General features: G+C 38.4%; 1 long non-coding RNA gene and 1 pseudogene across 1 annotated transcript; one reads left to right on the top strand and one right to left on the bottom strand.

Annotated features, from left to right (window-relative positions):
* Positions 1-11,917: 11,917 nt before the first annotated feature.
* On the top strand, positions 11,918-15,619 carry LOC147514430 (uncharacterized; annotated as a pseudogene).
* A 3,273-nt stretch (positions 15,620-18,892) lies between these two features.
* LOC147514431 (uncharacterized) lies at positions 18,893-19,423 on the bottom strand. The gene is made up of 3 exons (XR_015213632.1): positions 19,385-19,423; positions 19,115-19,210; positions 18,893-18,979 (listed from the first exon to the last, which is right to left on the bottom strand). It is a non-coding gene; the product is annotated as an uncharacterized LOC147514431 (long non-coding RNA).
* Positions 19,424-21,388: the final 1,965 nt, after the last annotated feature.

Here is a 21,388-nt window from a genome sequence, read left to right on the forward strand (position 1 = left end):
CACATAAACTAACATAAGATTGATTGAGAAGATTACAACATTTTACGATTTCTCTTTTTTTCCTTTCCTTTTCACAATAACTTTTGTCGCAAACCCATGACATATGTTGTCAACTTCCACTTCCAATTCCAATGTAAACTTGACCTTCTCATTCACCTTGCCTGAACTAGAGCACTCACTATCTTCTTGAGCAATGTTGAGCAATGCACTTTTGAGCCATTCAAAGTGTCCACAACTTGGACACTTCAAAAACTTTTCAAATTTGCTATGTGATTGGAGGGACGTATGAACGAGTCTTTTAGTATAACACCTCTTATAAGCTCTCAATGGGCAATTGTCAACCCAGTGATCCATGCAACAAAACAAAAACACCCACCTTTATTTGTTATTGACGATCTGCTTAAATTAGACTAAAATTCAATAACAACATGATATTTAGACATACCCAAGCCAAAGAAAACAACCAAGTGGAGAAAATAAGTGTTTTAAACAAATTACCTTGCAAGGAGAAACTTTCAATGGGCAATTGTCAACCCAATGATCCATGTGACCACAACAAAAACACCCACCTTTATTTGTTGTGCTTAAATTAGACTTAAATTCAACAAAAAGAAAATAGTTAGACATATACCCAACTTAAAAAAAATAATTGAAGTAGAGAAGATAAGTCAAACAAATTACCTTGCAAGTGTGTGGATTATTGGATGAGTTTCCATGCTCACCACCTCCCATAGTTTTGAGTTTTAGTAAGTTTCTATATTAGGAATGGAGAAGAAGTGTTTGAAGAGAAGTAGATTTGAGGGTGGGGAAAGAAAGAGAGTAGAAAAAAGGCTAAAATTTGGGTTTGAATTTGAGGGGGAAGCTAAAAAGTTGAAAATGAGTTTTGAATTTGATATTGAGAGGGAAATTCAAATCAACCTAAAAAGAGAATAAATTGATTTCAAAATTTCAAAAAAAACAATTTGGTAAAATATTGAAATAATATTGAATTATTGAATAATTGGTCGAAATATCAAAATTATTTTGAAATATTGAAATAATTGGTCGAAATGAAAACTCAATTTCGGTGTCCCATTGCTATTTTGATTAATGGTATCCAGTTGTTGAAAATTGCTCAAACATTTGGTGCTCAATTGATGAAAATTGTTAGTTAGTCAACTACTACAATTTCTACTCCACTCATTGTGTTGTATTCATCATCTATGTCAATTACATCTTCAATATCATTTTCTACATGTTTGTAAGTACCTTCCGTTCTCAAACATATCACTACAGCACACGTCTCCACATCACCAGGTCATACCACGCCACCAAGACATACCCAAACTTAGGTCGTCCCAAATATCAAACACAGCCATATATGGAAGCAAATGATCTACCGCGATCTTGAAGCTCAGTCAACGCACCAATCAAGGAGACATTTACTTTGTAATATCAGAAGTAATGATGAATCATCAAGATAGCACAAAATATGGATCTATACTTGGCAACGACCTAGAGCAAATAAGGAAAGTCAACTCAAACATATATAAGTAGAGAGAGATGAACTACGTAAGGATTGATTCAAGTTTAGCCAAGAAACTTGATACGTAGGCAACTCTTATCCCAATAAAGAGTGCAGCCATTCCCTATCAAATTCAACATGAGGTCGTAGGTACAAAACCCGCACCTCCACATTGGCGCCGTCTGCCGATTCGTTTCCTTGAGAAAAGCATCCACACTATTTTCTCAAGCCCATGAAACTGATTAGAAAACCACCATGGAAGCACAACTACAAGCTCTAGTAGATCAAGTCAAGTTTCTCCACGAATCATTTACCATGCTCCAACAAGAGAACCAAGCTATGCGCGAGCAAACCATTTCCAACACCAACAACGTGACTTTAGACGCCATCGACAACAATGCAGTCACGGCCCTCACTACAACCACTAATCAGCGCCTTGATGACCTCACCCAACGATTGGAGAAATCAGACGAAAAAGCCAGAGCAGCCCAGATCGTTCAGAAGATGCTCCAGTCATACAAGGCGTCACCATTCACCATTGAAGTCAGGGACAAACAGCCTCCCACAGATTTTATCCAACCAAAGTTCCCGCTGTACGACGGTAGCTCATGTCCAGGCCAGCACATAGCTCGCTTCAGCCAAATCTTGGTGTTCCACAGCGCTCCAGACTATGACTACCTAAAGTGCAAACTTTTTCCAGCCAGCTTGAAGGACGGAGCATTAGACTGGTTCTACACGCTCACTCCTGATTCAATCCACAACTTCGACAAGCTAGTCGAAACATTCGCGGCAGAGTTTGTCCACAACAGGAGGAAACAAGCCGACCTAGACTCGCTGTTCCAGCTGAAGCAAGCACACGGCGAGACTATCTGCGCTTTCCTAGGACGTTTCAAAAAGGAACTCCTATCAATGGATTCAGGCCTCAAGTATAGCTTTGCAACCTCTGGATTCACCAACACCCTCCTAGATTACTCCGAACTAGATGACTCCGAACTAGCAGGGTCTCTCATGCGCAATAAGCCAGAATGCTTAGACGACCTGTACCACAGAGTTGACAAGTACATGAAGTACGAAGAATGGATGGCCCAGCACAAAGGCAAAGAAGTCCTCGCAGTAAGCGACAAGCAGGAACCCAAAGAAAGCAATCAGTACTCAAGCAACAACAAGGGCAACAACTCATACAAGCCATCGTACACCAAAAGAGAATTCTCCAACTTTTCCAGGACGCCAAGCCATATTCTGAAGAAGATATATACAACACCTTACTTCAAACCAAACATCAACAAGGTGATAGCAATACCAGGACGTCCATACTGCCATTTCCACAAACTCTACCACCATGACACCGATGAATGTTGGAGCCTCAAGCACTACCTCCAAGACTTAGTCGAAGAGGGAAAACTAAAAGAGTTCCTGCCAAAAAGCGACCTCAAGCATAAACTAAATGCCAACCACAACAGAAGCAAGAGCCATTGTCATGAATGACCTACTCACAGAAGGAGCAGAAGCAGAACAGCCCGACGATCTAAATCTCCAGGTCGGTCGAGGCACAACAGTAGCCAACACTCCTCCAATCACGATGAGGAAAAGGTAATCCACATGATTACAGACACCTCCAACAACGAGACCTCAGGTCGTGAAAAGCGCAAGTGTGTAAGAGCACTGCAATAAATCTGCCACCTATCCCACAAAGCTGAAGTAATCACTCCTACTAGCTCTCAAACTACAACCGCAATAGCATTCACCGAGGAAAATCTTGACAATGTGTGCCTACCCCATAATGATGCTCTGTTAGTGCACATCAAGATCAACGGATGGACAGTCAAGCGGGTCCTAATTGATCCAGGCAGCTCTTGCGACATCCTTTTCTACCAAACTTATAAGGATATACACCTGCCAGACTCGGTGATGATAAAGTCAAATGCGCCACTCTACGGGTTCAATGGAGACCGCACAAATGTCATTGGAGATGTCATCCTACCAGTCTCCATTGGAGAAAAAGATGACATGATTAAGACCTCAACACGCTTCAATGTGATTGATGTCAAGTCATCATACATTGCCATCTTAGGATGCAGGTGAATTCACAAGATCCAAGCAGTTCTATCAACTTTACACCAAATCCTGCGGTTCCCAGGACCCCAAGGCATCATGGAGCTCAGAAGCAACCAACTAAAAGCTCATCGATGCAATTAAGATAGCGCAACAACCAAGGCCAAAACTCAGGTCGTCCAGACAAAAGACATCCCAAAGCTGCAAGATCCTCAAGCTTCCAGCCCTCCAAAGCATCAGCAACAGACAAGCTCAAGGAAAAACAAGCACAAGTCGAACCTGGAGAGAAAGTCAATTTGGGCACAAATGATGACCCAAATTTTGTTTATGTAGGGGCTGATTTAGACCCCAAGCTCAAGGAGCAACTTGTTAATTTTCTATCTCTTAATAAAGATGTTTTTGCTTGGTCGTATATCAATATGCCAAGAATCGACCTTCAGGTCGCTTGTCACAAATTAAATGTAGTAGATCCAACTATAAAGCCTATCAAACAACGACCTAGGAAACTTGCACTCAAATTTCAAAAAGCCATCAATGAAGAGATAGAAAAGCTCAAAAAGGTTGGATTCATCATAGAGGTCGAGTACCCGACCTGGTTAGCTAACATTGTAGCCGTTCCTAAGAAAAATGGCAAGGTACGACTCTGCATAGAATTCACCAACGTCAACAAACATTGCCCAAAAGACAGCTTCCCCCTACCCAGGATTGACATACTGGTAGATCAAACTTGCGGTCATGAACTGCTATTATTTATGGACGCATATAGCGGATACAACCAAATACCACTTGTAGAAGAAAACCAGGAAAAAATATCCTTCATAACCGAACAAGGAACGTTCTGCTACAACCTCCTACCGTTCGGCTTGAAGAACGCCGGTGCGACCTACCAGAGACTTGTCACAAAAATGTTTAAAGACTTGCTAGGTGACACTATGGAAGTCTACACAGATGACATGGTAGTCAAAAGCGTAAAGGTAGGCGATCACATTTCTCAGCTACAAGAAGCCTTTGAAAGATTGCGCCAAAACAAGATGAAGCTCAATCCATCAAAATGTGTATTTGGGGTAGCCTCAGGGAAATTCTTAGGGTACCTCGTCTCACAAAGACGCATTGAAGCAAACCCAAAACAAATACGAGCTCTTCTTGAAATGCAGAACCAACTTCCAAACAACAAATTCACAAGATATCTAGCATGGTTTCAGCCCTCAACAGATTCATCTCACGTGCATCTGACAAATGCAGACCGTTATTGCAAATACTAAAGAAGGGTGCAACATTCACATGGATAGACGAATGCCACAAAGCATTCAACAACCTGAAGGCTAGCTTACCTATTAACTCTGCCTGTCCTGTCTAAACCAAATGAAGGAGAGACATTGGGGCTTTACCTTACGACTACTAATTTTGCCATCAGCTCAGTCCTCTTTTCCGAAAGCGAGGGAATAAAAAAACCAGTCTATTTCACCAGCAAGACATTGGCAGATTTAGAAAAGCATTACTCTCCAATTGAGAAAACAATGTTATCTTTGTTATACTCTGCTCGCAAGTTTCGACCATACTTCCAGGCTCACAGCATCAAGGTCATAACAGATGTACCCATCAAGCAGGTCTTGAGTTCTAACAACAAAACAGCCCGTATGGCTAAATGGGCTGAAGAACTCGGAGAACATCACATTGAATTTTTTCCCAGAACGTCTCGCAAAGGTTAGGTTGTTACCGACTTCCTTGCTGATTTCCCCGTCGAAGATATCAACTGGGAACCCGAGCCCATTACTTCACTCCATCAACCAACCACATCAGACACATGGCACCTCTATGTAAATGGAGCTTGCAACAACAGTGGTAGTGGACTGGGGGATGTATTAACTTCACCAGAAGGAACCCAGCTACAAAAGTCAATCAAGATCGATTTTGCAACATCTAACAATGAAGCGGAATATGAAGCGTTAATCACAGGCCTCCGCATGGCACAACAACTACAAGTCAGAAAGCTCAAAGCTTACAGCGACTCGCAACTAATCGTCAAACAGATCACCAAAGAGTATGTGACAAACGGAGCAAACTTAGCCAAGTACGCTCAGGTAAGGATGTCCAAATAGGTACCCGACCCAGCCCGAACCCAACTTTTTGGGTTTTGAACGGGTATCAGGTTAACTGAACTCGGACTGGTTTTCAGCGGGTCAGGTATTTTGTTGAGAAGTGTGGCCAAACCCTATCCTAACCCTATATTTCGGGTACCCATCAGGCTTAGGTTTGGGTTTCGGCTAGGATAAAGCCTTGTATAAATGAAGAAAGAAGACAATAAGAAACTTTATTTGAAATATATATCTACATTTTATTCCTTCTTCGGCTATCCACCAATCCTTTAAACAAAATAAAACTTCTAATGAACTTGGAAGTAATTATCACCTATACTCAGACATAATTATTTGATATGATTTAAAAATAGATGGACTCGGAATGAACTATAGACACATTATCACGTGCAATTACTGAAAAAATTAAAATTGGAAATCCCGACATAAATTTTTTTCATAATCCAATATATTAAATAACTCATCATTGCAAACATGAATGAGATCATAATCCAAATATTTATCTAACTCATTCTTTTATATGAGATTAGTAGTATGCAATTGAAATCGGATTTGGGGTTCGATTTCGGTCCGGGTTCGGTTTTGGGTTTTTTAGCCCTTTTAACGGGTTTAAGGCTAAATTATCGGGTCGGGCTAGGGTCGGTCCGGGTTTAGAGAGTGTGACCAAACCCTACCCTATGTATTTTGGTTTGGGTTCGGGTTTGGGTTTTGTCGAGTTCGGGCAAGGTTCGGTGCGAGTATTTTGTTCGGGTTTTGGGCGGGTTTTGGGTTTCGGGCAAGATAGACATCCCTACGCTCAAGTCGTCAATGATATCATCAGCTCGTTCACAACATTCTCCTTAGAACACATTTCCCGAGAGGATAACAGACATGCAGACATCCTGGCTTTCTTAGCCTCAAAGACCAAAGAGGCATGTCCCAACACAGTTTATATTGACATCCTAGAAAGGCCCGCCTGCCAACATGAATGTGTCAATAACCTCACGGACTTCCAGGCCTCATCCGAAGAAGAGATCACTCAATCTTGGATAGGCCCATTTTTGAAATTTATCTTACATGGCAAGCTCCCAGCATAGGCAAGGAATGCTCGTGCCACACAATTTCGAGCTCCCAGATACATCGTGATCAACGGATGATTGTTCTATTAATTCGCAGGAGGACCCCACCTAAGGTGCATAACTCCACGCGAAGGCCAACTCATCTTCGATGAAATTCATAAAGGTGAATGTGGCAACCATGCAAGAGCAAGACCTCTGGCTTATAAAGCAATCGCACAAGGGTATTATTGGCCAGGCATGCACATCGAGGCAAAGAAGTATGTTCTCAAATGCCACGAATGTCAAAAATTTGGCCACAACCACTTAAGTCCAGCACGGGAGTTGATCAACATAGCCAGCCCGTGGCCTTTTCATATGTTGGGGCTAGACATCATGGGACCATTTATCCTACAAAAGAAAATAGGACTCAAATACATCCTTGCAGCCACAGATTACTTCACCAAATGGGTTAAGGCAATCCCACTTGTTCAAGTCAAGAAAGTCCACGTCATCAACTTCATATGGACCAATATCATCACAAGATTTGGTCTACCCCACACCTTCATCATGGACAACAAAACCCAATTTTCTGGCACATAAGTCAAGGCATTCCTACAAAAGTGGCGCATCACTCAAGCATTTTCTACACCTAGATATGCACAAAGCAATTGGCCAAGCAGAGGCCACAAACAAATCCACCAAAGAGAATCTCTAAAAGAAGTTGGAGACAAGAAAAGCCAATAGCCAGAACAACTCGAAAATATCTTATGGGCATACAAAACAACAGCCCGAGCTAGTACCAACGAGTCTCCTTTCACACTTTGCTTCGGAACAGAAGCAGTCATACCATCAGAACTTACAATCACAACCACACATTCTGACATCATCGAATCAGGAGAAAATGACAACATCTTAGCCAAAGAAGTCGACCTCCTAGAGGAGCGAATGGAAACTGCTGCAATATCCCTAGCTCAGTATCACCAAACCATCCAACGATCTTACAACAAGAAGGTCGTCCCAAGATCTTTCCAAGCTGGCAACCTAGTCCTCAAAAAGACCTTAGCACTAGTTAAGCTTGACCCAACGTGGGAAGGCCCATACATAGTTCACAAAGTCGTTGAAAATAGAGCTTACTGGATCAAAACTCAGCTCGGTGATGTGCTTCCCCGACCTTGGAATACAGCTCTACTCAAGCGTTTTTACCAATAATTTGTCTCCATATATGTATCAATCAATATGAATAAAATTTTATCAGCATTTCGCATATAAATGTTATCCTTACATTACATGAGTACCACACATCTTGCACTCGCTACCCGATCTGGGATATCAAAGTAACCGACCTAGCACCAACGCCAGGGTTAAGCACAACTCAACTATAATTACCACGCAATGGTTAATTATCAATCAAATTCAATCCACGGTCCCCCAAAAGGACCGCAAATTAACTTAACACCAACACCAGGGTTAAGGACGATTCAATTGTAATTGTCACGCAAAGGCTAATTATTAATCAAATACAATCCAAGATACCCCCAAACGGACCACAAGTCAACTTAAAGCCTTTGAAAAGGTTAAGTTTGACTCAATTACAATTACCACTCAAAGGCTAATTATCAGTCAAAAATCAATAAGAAGTTCTCCCAAAATGAACCACTCAATCAATACACACACCTAAGGACACGAAGAAACCTATGTGCCAACTACGTGCATCTATCAGGTCGTACACAAGCACCTACGACCTACAATTATCAGATGATCTAACAAAGTATGACAGGTCGTCGAGTCTACTACTATGCAGCACAGGTCGTCAAATAACAAAACAAAAGGGAAGGGAAGCAATCACATTCATACAAAATTCACAGACAATCTCATTTCAAAACAAGTAAGTAATTTAAATATTTTTACTTAATGTAATTTCGGTTAGATACTAGAGGCCCCCAAGTTATCTTGGGAAAACGACCTCAGCATCCCCATCAAAATAAAGTTATCAGTATCAGCAACAAAAATAGTTCAAAAACTTCATCCATCATCAATCATATTACAAGAAGAACACAATCAATTGACACGAGGCAGATTCTCCATATTCAAGGGGTCCAGTTGGCAGCCCTCTTCACCAACAGAGCTACTAGCCGGATCACCACTTGCATTCAGCACTTCAGTGGTAGCATCTTCAGTGGGCTGAATAGCTGGGGCAGCACCCAAGTCGATTGGTAGATCAGATCGTCTATTAGCATCTACAATAATGTTTTCTATAATTACTGTTGTAGCCCCACTTTCAACAGACCTTTTGAGGGTTTTGTACTTATGTTCTAGCTCCATGTAATCATCCATCAGAACGTAGACATCACCACTCTCTACCAGATCGACCAGGTCGTTATATTCATTCTGAGTTCGCTCAGCAACGGCCTGCGATTGTTTGCTCTCAGCAACCCAATGCGCTACCTCCACCCTTGAAGCATCAAGAGACGGCTGCAATAAAGCCACCTTCCCAGCCAAATCCCCGACTTGAGCCCTCATCCCCACAACTTCAGCCCGTTCAACCTCTTGCACAACCAGCAACTTGTCATAAGACTCCTTGGCAACCTCCAGCTCTTTCTTGTACAGGTCGGAGATAGTTGCCATCTCTCTCAGCTTCCTATACATCGCCAAAACCTAACAAAATAACAAAATAAGTCAAAAAGCAATAACACAAAGCACAAAACAAAAACTCATATCAGAAAGACACTTACAAAACAGATCGAGCGATCCATGTCTTTTAGGTTTGCCTCCAGATCCGTCCTAGTCTCTAGCTGATGCCTATCTCCATCTAGGGCAATACTGTCCAGCAGCCCATTGGCAACCAGTGAAGACTTGAAACTGCAGTCCCTATTCTTCACCAGTCGCGTCAACCCACTCACGGAGTCGTAGTAAGTAACTGTTCTATCCAGAACGTCAGACTCACCAGCCTTATCACCTTGGAGAGTACTCCCAGACCTTTTGCATTTTTGGGCAGTTGACTCAGTGTCACTAGCCTTCTTCTTGCCCCTAGTATCAGCTACCCCCACATCAACCGCCAGCTCCTTCAGGTTCATCCTTTTCAAAGGAGCCCGACCTGATGAAGAACGACCTTCCACTACAATAGGTCATTCCTCAGACTCAGTTTGGGTCCTCTTAGCCCCCTCAGGCTCACCAACCTCAATCCGCCTCTTTAACTGAGGCCTACGAAAGGGAGCAGCAGTATCACTACCTCCCCCAGCACTCCCACCTCCATGACCTCCCCTATCACTTTCACCCCCCTCAGGTCGTTTGGACACAGGACGGCTACCAAAGCCTCCTCCAATTGTTCTCACTCTAGAAATAGGCACTCTCCTTTGATCTTCTCTTTCCATCTCAGTATCCGAGCTAGAGTCAGAGATGTCAAAGACTAACTTTTGGGCCCTTTTCTTCTGCTCAACCTTCTTCTGGTTGATCTTCTCACCTCCGCGCTTCTTGAAGTAATGTGCAACCTCTCCCAAGACAGATCGTTTCTCCTCCCAACTCAAACAAGCAAACTTTTCTATAGCCTGGTACTCGTACGCCCATGAATAGCAACCTCTGCAAAAACAAAATAAAGTTGTCAGAACGTTCAAAATATCAACTACCATACATACACTATGACCTATAACATAACGACCTACCATCCCACTTTATAGTATGATTCGCCAACTCCCAGTCAGAAAGACTGTAATTACCCACAACCAGTAAAGGCCTACGCCCCCAATCCTCCTTACTCACACCCACAATCACAGCGGATTTCCCCTTCACCACTTGCAAGCTAAAATACATAGCAGACGACCTCTTCACAGAAAAATGCTTAAGTACATCTGATAAACAGATGTTATAACCCCTCTCATTCAACAAATCTAATACATGAAAAACCCTATAACTATTCCCCATGAATGGACAAGGAGCATTTCACAAAAGTTCAAAACCTCCGTAGTAAGGCGGGAGAATGGTAACCTCATCCCAGCCTTCAATTGACCATAACAAACCACAACACCCCCATCCCGAGGAACATAATCCAAGCCAAACACATTCCTTTCTCTACCCAGGTCGTATACAGTCATATCGGAGTCCACCCAACCAAACTCCTCCCTCAAAGCAACAGTACAATCTACCGACCTAGGTACCGCCTCCTCAGCCATCGTCTCCAATGAGGAAGACGACGACGCCTCACCTCCACTACGAGCCCTAACCCCACCATTTTCATCACTTACACTTCTCTCTCTCCACTGATCCAACTCAACTTCTCCACTCAAAATGCCACTAGTAATCGACATGACAAAAGCAAGAAGGTAACAAAAAGATCAAATTTTTTAGATCAAAAGAGACGCACCTGAAGACGAAAGGTTGAAAAGTTTTTGTTTGTTTATTTTTTCTTTCTCTCTATGCTTTTGCTTCCTTTGCATTGATAGAATGAGAAATGAAAGACTGCCAGAAAACAAACCCTTCAGCTGCACAAATCTCGAAAACAGACAAAATGTTTTGCATTCCCACAAAATGTAATCATAACCTCGCCCACAAACCGCCGCGATTTGGGCCCATGGATCATATCCAACAGTTCCCACACATTTTCCAAAACTATTCAAACAAAACCAGCTGTGTGTCACGAGTTGAAAGCTTTATTTTATTTTTTCTTTTCACACCACAGCTGTCCAAAAAATAAATAAATAACGGGGGTTGTGTAAGTACCCTCCGTTCTCAAAAATATTACTATAGCACACGTCTCCACACACCAAGTCGTATCTTCACAGCTCGTACATCACCAGGTCGTACCACACGTAACAACGACCCAAACTCAGGTCGTCCCAAATATCAAACACAACCATATATATATGGAAGCAAATGATCTACTGCGATCCTGAAGCTCAATCAACACACCAATTAATGAGACATTTACTTTGTAACATCAAAAGTAATGTCGAATCATCAAGATAGCACAAAATATGGATCTACACTTGACAACGACCTGGAGCAAATAAGGAAAGTCAGCTCAAACATCTATAAGTAGAGAGAGATGAACTACGTAAGGCTTCATTCAAGTTTACCCAAGAAACTTGATACGTAGGCAACTCTTATCCCAAGAAAGAGTGCAGCCATTCCCTATTAAACTCAACATCAGGTCGTAGGTACAAAATCCACACCTCTACAATGTTCAATTGGTTTTTCTAACACTATATACTCATCAATTTCTTTAACATTGAGATATGGGTTGTGATATTGTGATGAATCAACCATATAAGAGTTGGGTAATGATGGATCTTCCATTTGAGATGAGGTAAGAGGTGAAGATATTGAGAGTTGAGAAGTAGAAGAAAGTTGATCGAGTTGAGTTAAGAGTATGGATGTAGATGATTGGAGAAGGAGGAGAGTGTAGTTGTATTTAGGGTGTGTATTTTGATGGTGTGTAGTTGTATTTTAAGGTTGTGTATTTTGATAGTGTATATTAGTTAAGGACAATAGGACGAAATATTAAATTTATATTGAAACAATTGGGCGAAATATTTAAATATCGAGATGTCTAAACCTAAACCCTAAATTGGGAATATTGCGGAATCTCAAATTTTGATACCATTACAAAATAATAATAATAATAATAATAATAATAATAATAATAATAATAATAAACATATAATAAAATAGGTGTTAGATTAGATAATGAATATTAACTACTTCCAAATGTAATAGATGTTAGATACTAGATTCAAAATGTAGTTAGAACCAGTGGCGGAGCCAGGGGGCCCAGCATACACCCTAGCGTACCCTCACTTTGTCTAAAAAAAAAACTATAGTTATCAACTGTTAAGGGTAACTGGTAAGAGATAAAAAAGTGGCGTGTGTTGACTGTGTTGGTGAGAAAGAAAACCAAAAAGAATGTGTGTTGATGTCATGGTGATGTACTTGGTAAGAGACAAAAAAAGAAAAAGAAAAGTGGGCGTGTGTTCACAAGAAAGGAAACCAAAAAGAATGTGCTGACGTCACCTAATGTACTTGATATACCAATTTGACTCGGTTTAAACAAATCGTACAAAAAAAAAAACAAATAAAAAACCCAATAGTACTTGTGTTTCTTTTATCTCGTATTTACCCACCCATATATAAACCCAAACAGAAACCATCTTGTATCTATTAAAAAAAAATAGAAAGAAAAAAAACCCCTCACCTACTCTACTTCTCTTCTCCTCAATTCTCTATTACTCTATATTAAAATTTAAGTATTCTACTTTTCTACCCAAGCAAACAATTTTACACCTACCGGTTTTGTGGAGGTAACTAGGTAACCCTTATATTATTTAATTTTTTGTCTTCTTTTTGTACTTATTCCTAAACTATATTATTTAAATTTTTATATGTTTGTGATTATTATTTTATTTTGTGAACATTATTGATGGTTTATTTTAATTCGTGCAATTTCAATTAAATTGATTGGTGGTTTATTTTAATTGTTTAAATAGCTATGCTAAAGTATTTGATCAAAGAAAAGTGGATTTGCCAGCTCAACCAACTAGTAACACAGATCATGTTGTTAATGTTGAAGTAGGATCCTCTTCAAAGCGAAGTCACCAAGAAACTGAGGAAGGTGGTGTTGAACAACATACGTCAAAGCGGGTTCAACATGGAAATCGTGAAGAACTTGACTTGTCTAGTCTTCCGGGAGACCCTGGATTGAGGAACAAGATTTCAGATTATCATCCTAATGATCGTGATTCAGTGAGAAGAACATATTTGCTTAGGGGTCCTTGCCAGCCTAATCATACTTTTCCTCCAAGGACAATAGGCAAGAGGAACCGTCGCTTTCGGAAAGAGTGGTATGAAGAGTTTAGTTGGTTGGAATATAGTCACAAAGATGCCGCGTTTTGTCACTATTATTATCTCTTTAAATCTGATCAGGGGGCACAAGGAGGCGGAGATGTTTTTTCTTACAAGGGGTTTACTAATTGGGAAAGGAAAACCAAATTAAAAGAGCATGTTGGAGGACCAAATAGTGCTCATAATATTGCTTATAGGGCAGCACGGGCATTGCTAAATCAAGAGCAGCATATCGAAACATTTCTTGAGAGACAATCTGACCAAGTTCAAAGGGATTATCGAATACATCTAACTGCAATAACTGATTGTATTAGGTTTCTTTTGAGACAAGGTTTAGCTTTCCGTGGCCATGATGAATCAGAGGAGTCGATCAGTAAAGGCAATTTTCTTGAACTTATACGATTTTTAAAAGATCATAACGAAGTCATTAAGAACATTCTTGATAATGCTTCTAAAAATCAGAAATTGACCTCGCCTGATATACAAAAAGAGATTGTGAATGCAGCTGCTGTGGAAACTACAAATGCTATTTTAAAGGATTATGGAAATTCATTGTTTGCTATTTTAGTTGATGAAGCACGTGATATATCAATTAAAGAGCAAATGGCAGTTGTTTTGCGTTATGTCGACAAGAAAGGTTGCGTGATTGAGAGATTTTTTGGAGTTGTGCATGTTAAGGAAACTAGTGCAGTAACACTTAAAAAGGCAATTGATGAGTTGTTCTCTAAGCATGGGTTAAGCATATCTAGACTGCGTGGACAAGGGTATGATGGGGCTAGCAATATGCAAGGTGATTTGAATGGCCTAAAAACACTTATAATGAAAGAGAATGAGTCTGCATTTTATGTTCATTGTTTCGCTCATCAGCTTCAGTTAGCCCTTGTATCAGTTGCAAAGAACCATGAGTCAATTGCTAACCTTTTTAGTGTTCTCTCTAATGTGGTAAATACTGTTGGAGCATCATGTAAGCGACGAGATATGTTACGAAGCAATGAAGGCTAGAGTTGTTGCAGCCTTACAAAGCGGAGAAATTTCAAGTGGTAAAGGGTTGAATCAAGAGACTAATCTTAAACGATCTGGTGACACTCGATGGGGCTCACACTATTATACACTTCTTGGCATGATAAACAGTTATGGTTCAGTACTTGATGTGCTTGATAATATAGCGGAAGATGGTTCAAGCTCGGAACAAAGAGGTGAGGCTTACGGATTATTGAGTTCAGTGCAGTCTATTGAATTTATCTTAAATTTGCATTTGATGAAAGCGATACTAGGAATTAGCAATGATTTGTCAAAGCCTTTGCAACGTGAAGACCAAGACATTGTCAATGCTATGGCTCTTGTTAAAATAACAAAGGTACGCTTACAGACGATGAGAGATGATGGGTGGGATAGTCTCCTGGTTGAAGTTTCTTCACTATGTGCCAAACATGATGTGGTTGTTCCAAATATGAAAGAGAGGTATGTGGCTCAAGGGAGGTCTCGACGAAGAGCGGAAGGAAGCACCAATTTACATTACTATCGTGTTGGATTATTCTATCACTATATTGATTTGCAACTTCAAGAGTTAAACGACCGGTTTAATGAAGCAAACACAGAATTACTTCTTTGCATGGCATGTCTTGATCCTTGTGAGTCGTTTGCTGCTTTCGATAAGCAAAAGTTGATCCATTTTGCTCGACTTTATCCCGATGATTTTTCAGAAATAGATCAGATGGAATTAGCGGATCAGCTTGAGAATTATATCATTGATGTGCGTTCCGATACTAAGTTTGGTAAAGTAAACGGAATTAGCAGCCTAGCCAAAATAATGGTTGAGACAAAGAAAGACATTGTGTACCCACTTGTGTATTTGTTGATTAAGTTGGCTGATTTTTTACTGTTTACTCAAGCTGCATCTTGTGGAGAGGGCATTTTCTGCTATGAATATCATAAAGAATCGTCTGCGCAATCGGATGGCGGATGAATGGTTGAATGATTGTTTAATAACATACATTGAAAAAGAAGCTTTTGATAGCATTGATACCGAGTTGATCTTGCAACGCTTCCAAAAAATGAAGAAGGATGACAAAAAAGAAGGACACCGAGGACAACTATGAATAAGTATATATTTGTTTAGATTGAATTATTTTTTCTTTTCTTATTTTTTTTTATATTAAATTTATTGCAATTATTTTATATGGTTTTTTTATGTTCTAAATATACTTATTTTTTGATCGGATTTGAATTTTTAGTTAAAAAAAAATTAGCGTGTTTTTTTTTAATGCTTGGTTTATGGGTGGCTCACCCTCACTTACATTCCTGGCTCCGCCACTGGTTAGAACTATATTGGCTAAACCCTAAACGTATGTACAGTTGCTACATACTAATTCTGAAATCATAAATAATAACCAAAATGTTTTATTATGGAATGAAAAATGAGTTTAAATTATATCATTTAATCAAACTTTAATTTGTTGGTAAAAATTTAGATGTTAAATCGATTCAAATAAAGTCTAGTTAGAATTGTACTGTTTCAAACCCTAAACTCTAAACATAAGTAAAGTTGCTACTAATTATGAAATAAAAAATTACAACTTGAACGTTTTATTATAGATTGGAGAACGAGTTAATTTAAATAATTATATCGTTTAATCCAATTTTAATATGTTGATAAAAATTTAGATATTAGATTCAAAGTGTAGTTAGAACTGTACTAATTCAAACCCTAAACCCTAGACATAATTTAAGTATAGTTGCTACCAATTCTGAAATAAAAAATTATAACCTAAACTTTTTATTATAGATTGGAGAATGGGTTTAAATTATATTACATAATCAAATTTTAATTTGTTGGTAAAAATTTAGATGTTAGATTCAAAGTCTAGTTAGAACTGTATTTATTCAAACCCTAAACCCTAGAGACATGTATAATTGCTACAAATTCAAAAATAAAAAATTATAACCTAAATGTTTTCTACTTGTTGGAACTAAGTTATCACCTAAAACAACTATAAATAAGTTAAAATATGCTAATTATTAATCAAATTATTATCAAATAGATGATGAAACATTTAAATATTGGAATTTGACAACACAGCAACAAGATACCGAATGGTTTAAGAATTTTCGGTGTCTATTTGTTGTATATTTACTTGGTAAATGGTAACCCGACATTGTAATGTATGGTTATGTTTCAGCGACTGATAGCCGGTAAAAACTCAACTAGATTTATCTAACTTTATTCTTACGTTATCAATTATTTAGTTCCTACTCTCACATGTATATTCATGCAATATATAGAGTACGGAATCGTTCCACTCCTAAACTACCCAGACATAAATAGAATCCAATTAATCAAACACAAAGAAACAATGGTGAGAGCAATATTTATAGAGGTGAATTTATACTATGAAACTAATTATATGAATTTAACTTATAATAATTTAACTAAGCAATTGAATATGACTTGAATAAAATATGGAGAAGAATAGAGAATGAATTAGGGGGATTTGATTCCACCTAAATAAATTCCTAATATGCTAGAGTAGATTATTGCAACCCTAACCAATAAAGATTAAGTATTTGATCTCTAACTATTCATGGCATCTCTAACCAAATAATAATTAGCATGAGAGAAAGTTTAACCCATTCTCATGGTGAATAAACTAACCTCTAGATTGAAACTCTTGAATAAGCAATAATTCTAACTAACACATCAAGTCTTCATCAAAGCTTCATCAAACCCCTCTAATAGAGGTTTAGCTAAGAATCATGATGCTATCATAAACATAATAATAAATAGAAGAAGACGTCATGAAGAACTACTTTATTAAAGATTCTTGAATTAAATAAACTAAGGCTGTGTTTGTTTAGTGGCAAACCTCTAGTGGGAAAATATTAGATTTGCCAGCATTTTCCCACTAAAGTTTTGCCAGGCTAATTTGTAGTAGGAAAATTTCAGTTTGTCAGTGTTTGTTTGCAAAAATTTCTAGTGGGAAAATATGAGATTTGCCAATTTTGTCAGTGTTTGTTTACATGGTTTTTTTCCCATGGCAAATAATTCTTTTTAGAAATATATATATTTTTTGTTTTCAAACTCAATATAGTCTAATAAAACACTAAAAATAAAATACAAAATAAAGATAATTAAAGACAATACAACTCAACATTAATAGTAATAATGTATTTTGAAACAACCATAAAATAAAGTCAAAGTGCAATAGACCTTAACAACCATTGTTATCCAAACACATAAAATGTCATTGTGCCTTGGATAAATTATATTTATATATTTTCCCATACTTGGATCACGTGCTATGGCTTGATCCCAAACCTTGTTCTATGATTTTCTGTTTAGAATCGTCGCGTTGCTCAACCACAGCTTAGATTGGTAAACTCTTGCCAAGTTTCCAATACATGCTCTCTTTTCCATAGTAGGACATGTTAAGGCAGAAATTGGATATGATCAACTCTACAGATTTATGTCTTATTTCACATAAAGAATTAGGAGCAAATGCAACAAAATGCATATGTTATGTCTTTGTGAGGATGGATGGTTGGATACAATAAACACATCACTCCAAGGAGAAACAGAGTATATAGGAACAATTTATATTTGTAGACTATATCGGAAGATTGAACGGATATAAAAATGTTCCACACTTAGAATAACATTCAACTTGAAGTTCCTCTCTTAACAACAAAAAGCTTTGCGAATACAATAGATTTAGCCGAAGGACAAGCTTACAAGCTCAACAAAAAATGACCAATGAATCAATTTTACAGGTACTGGGGAAGCGAGCAATCACAAGGTTGTTGATGGGTTGAGAGCATACTGATTTTAGATACAGGTAACATTTTTTCTACACTTTCTGTTCAACAGGAGAGGAATGAAGCAGTGCTGAACTCATTTCCCATATCTTGACTGAAGTGGCAGTAACACCTGCTCCAGTAGCATTGTTGAATAGGAACAATCGAGTTGCTCCACCTATGTCTTCTGTTGGATATACTCGAGACGTAATGCAAGTCCGTCCACTTTGAACAAAGGCTTCAACTATAGAGTGATCAACCTAGATATAGCATACATTTGAAACAGTAAATATCCATATGCACTTATAAGAACGTGTGATGTTCACAACAGATCATACTAAGAGTTTGAAAGTCATTATGGAGCATTGCAGGAATATACACTTGACTAGAGTAGCAACAATTAATCCTGTATTAATTTACACTTCATAAATTTTTGCAGTTGCCCGGTGCACATAGATGGTTAATTTTGTTATTTTTTTTCCTGAAAGAAGTATCCATTCCATAACATATAAATCAATCAGTTAAAGATGCAGAGTGTAACATATAACTTTGTTCTATGCAAAGCACTTTGAGAAACTTACCAATATTCTAACTGAGAACTTTCATTCTTGAGTACAGGGGTGGTGCTTCCATAAACTTGTTTAATGACATTTGTGGCCTTTGACGATCTGCAGCAAAAAAAGTTTATTTAGAATTTCTTTATCAGGCTCTAGGTTTCATTTTCATTTTATCTGTGTATTTGATAACATTATCAGGCTCTTAACATGTTTTGATGACATTACAAGTTAAGAGAAAGCACACACCTGTGAGGCTTTGCCCACATTGAGGGGCACAATTGACCTAGCTTCAAGCTTCACACTGTTGAATTCTTTCTTGTTCAATCTCAAGCTCTCTACCTCCTTTACAGGCCATTGAAGTACATTGGTATTAGTCTTCTCATCAAATAAAACAACCCTTGGAACAGTGTGTAAAAAGAAACAAGGAAAAAAAATATAAGGTCATCATACATCTTAAAACTCTTTTAATAATTGAATTCATCTAATATTAATGCAATTCAATTTGCAAACCTATACCTGAACTGATGCCCACCCTTTCTGGATATCAGCAAGTTCATTTGTCGATCTCTCTCAGTCCCCAACACCTTGCAACAGCAGCACCCTAGCACGCAGCAGCACCACACCCAGCACACAACACGTAAACCAACCTGCACACAAACACCCACCTAACGACCATTGACCAGCGTACTACCACATAACACACACCCAACACACACACACGCACTACCGCACCCAACACACACACACACACACACACACACACACACCTTACCACCTTCAACCGAAACAATCAACCAACACACACACGCAGCAGCACCACAAACACACACACGCACACACAAAGTCAAAAACTCAAAACACGTTAAGTAGTTAATCTCCAAAACCAATTCAAGCACATTTAATCACCATATATACTTTGGTTCTTTATAAATTCTTGTTGTTCCGTAAACACACTTTCTGGTATACCCCCAATTTTTTATATCAAATAAATCTGCTAAAAGAAATTCAGGAAGAGAAAGTTATCCACAAAATGGAAATTTCATAATGTATTCCATCACAAACTCAGTATATATGAAAAGGGATTTAACCATTAGAGTGAAATTGATAGAATTCTATTCCAATTAGATCAACAAAACACAAACACGAATTTCAGATTAACCAATTGACCTTTGTTTATGTTAACATACAATACCATATATCGTTACATCCAAAACAATCGACATAAGTTAACTGTGAGGAGAGGAAAGAGAGAAGAGAATGAAGAAAACGAGAGAAAAGAACCAAAGAGAGGATACCTGTCCCAGACCGTGCTTGAGGGAGTGAATGAGCGAGAGGGAGATGAGAGTGAGCGATGGTGGCAAAATTTTCTTCACCTAGTGGGAAAATTTCGACTGGCAAAAGAGTTTAGTGGGGGGAGGTGGATTCTATTTTCCCACTTCTAGTGGGAAAATTTCGTTTGACGGCAAATTGAGAATAGTGTTTGTCAGTGTCCTTAAATGCACCCAAACACTGGTAAATAGTGCATATAGTGGGAAAATAAAATTTGCCACCCCCATTTGCCAACACAGCCTAAAGCTTTTATTAAAAAGTTCTAATGGAAGCTACAAACTAAACTAATTAACTAGAGAGAGAGAGAAAGAGGAGTAGCCAAGTTTTGTTTAGCCTTAACCCTCTTTATATAGGAGAGGGTTAGGTTTACAAGTTCGTGCATGGGTTTTGGAGCTGTGTTTTGGGCCACTAAATCAAGCCCAAAACCTAATTACTTACGTCCAAAAAGGATTTCTTTATGTGAATTTACTGCAACACTCTTTTCGTTCACTTTTACTACTATGATTGGGTTAAGACTTAAACCATTAGAAATCTCTTTCCGAGCCGGTCGTTTTGACATATAATAGGCTTAATTCCGAAGTCTGAGTCCAAAGATACGGCCTGCGGAAGTTATGTTGACTTTTCTGCTCTTTTTCTACCCAAGTTGACTTTAACTTTTCAGCTTTGACTGAGCTTTAAAAGGGTTTTTTCTCCTTGAAATTTGGGCTTTAAACATAGAACTTCTTAGCAACCAACTTTTGCTCATTTCTCTTGCAAAAGTAACATATTTCTTCACATATTTGACTCCAATACCTGAAATAAACAAAAACACGTAAACAGTACTAACTCTTATTATTATACACATAATTGGTCTAAATGTAATATTATTAAGGGGTTAAAAATACAGTTTTAGGCTCTTATCAGCGACCCATTACAGTGGTTTATGATTTACGGCAATGTGTTACCGTTCTTCAAAATTGCACATACATCAAGATTACACAAATTTTATTTTGAAATCTAAGTTCAAACTATCGTAATCCATTTAGTTTCAATTACATTAGACAATTTCAATTACATTAATCTCCAATTTCAAGATTACACAAATTTCATTTTGAAATCTAAGATCAAACTATCGTAATCCATTTAGTTTCAATTACATTATTCTTTTTCATGTTCAATTGGTTCTTCTAACATCATATAATTTTCAATTTA

Source organism: Coptis chinensis, chromosome 2 (assembly GCF_015680905.1).
Source record: "Coptis chinensis isolate HL-2020 chromosome 2, ASM1568090v1, whole genome shotgun sequence".
Taxonomy (NCBI): Eukaryota; Viridiplantae; Streptophyta; class Magnoliopsida; order Ranunculales; family Ranunculaceae; genus Coptis; species Coptis chinensis.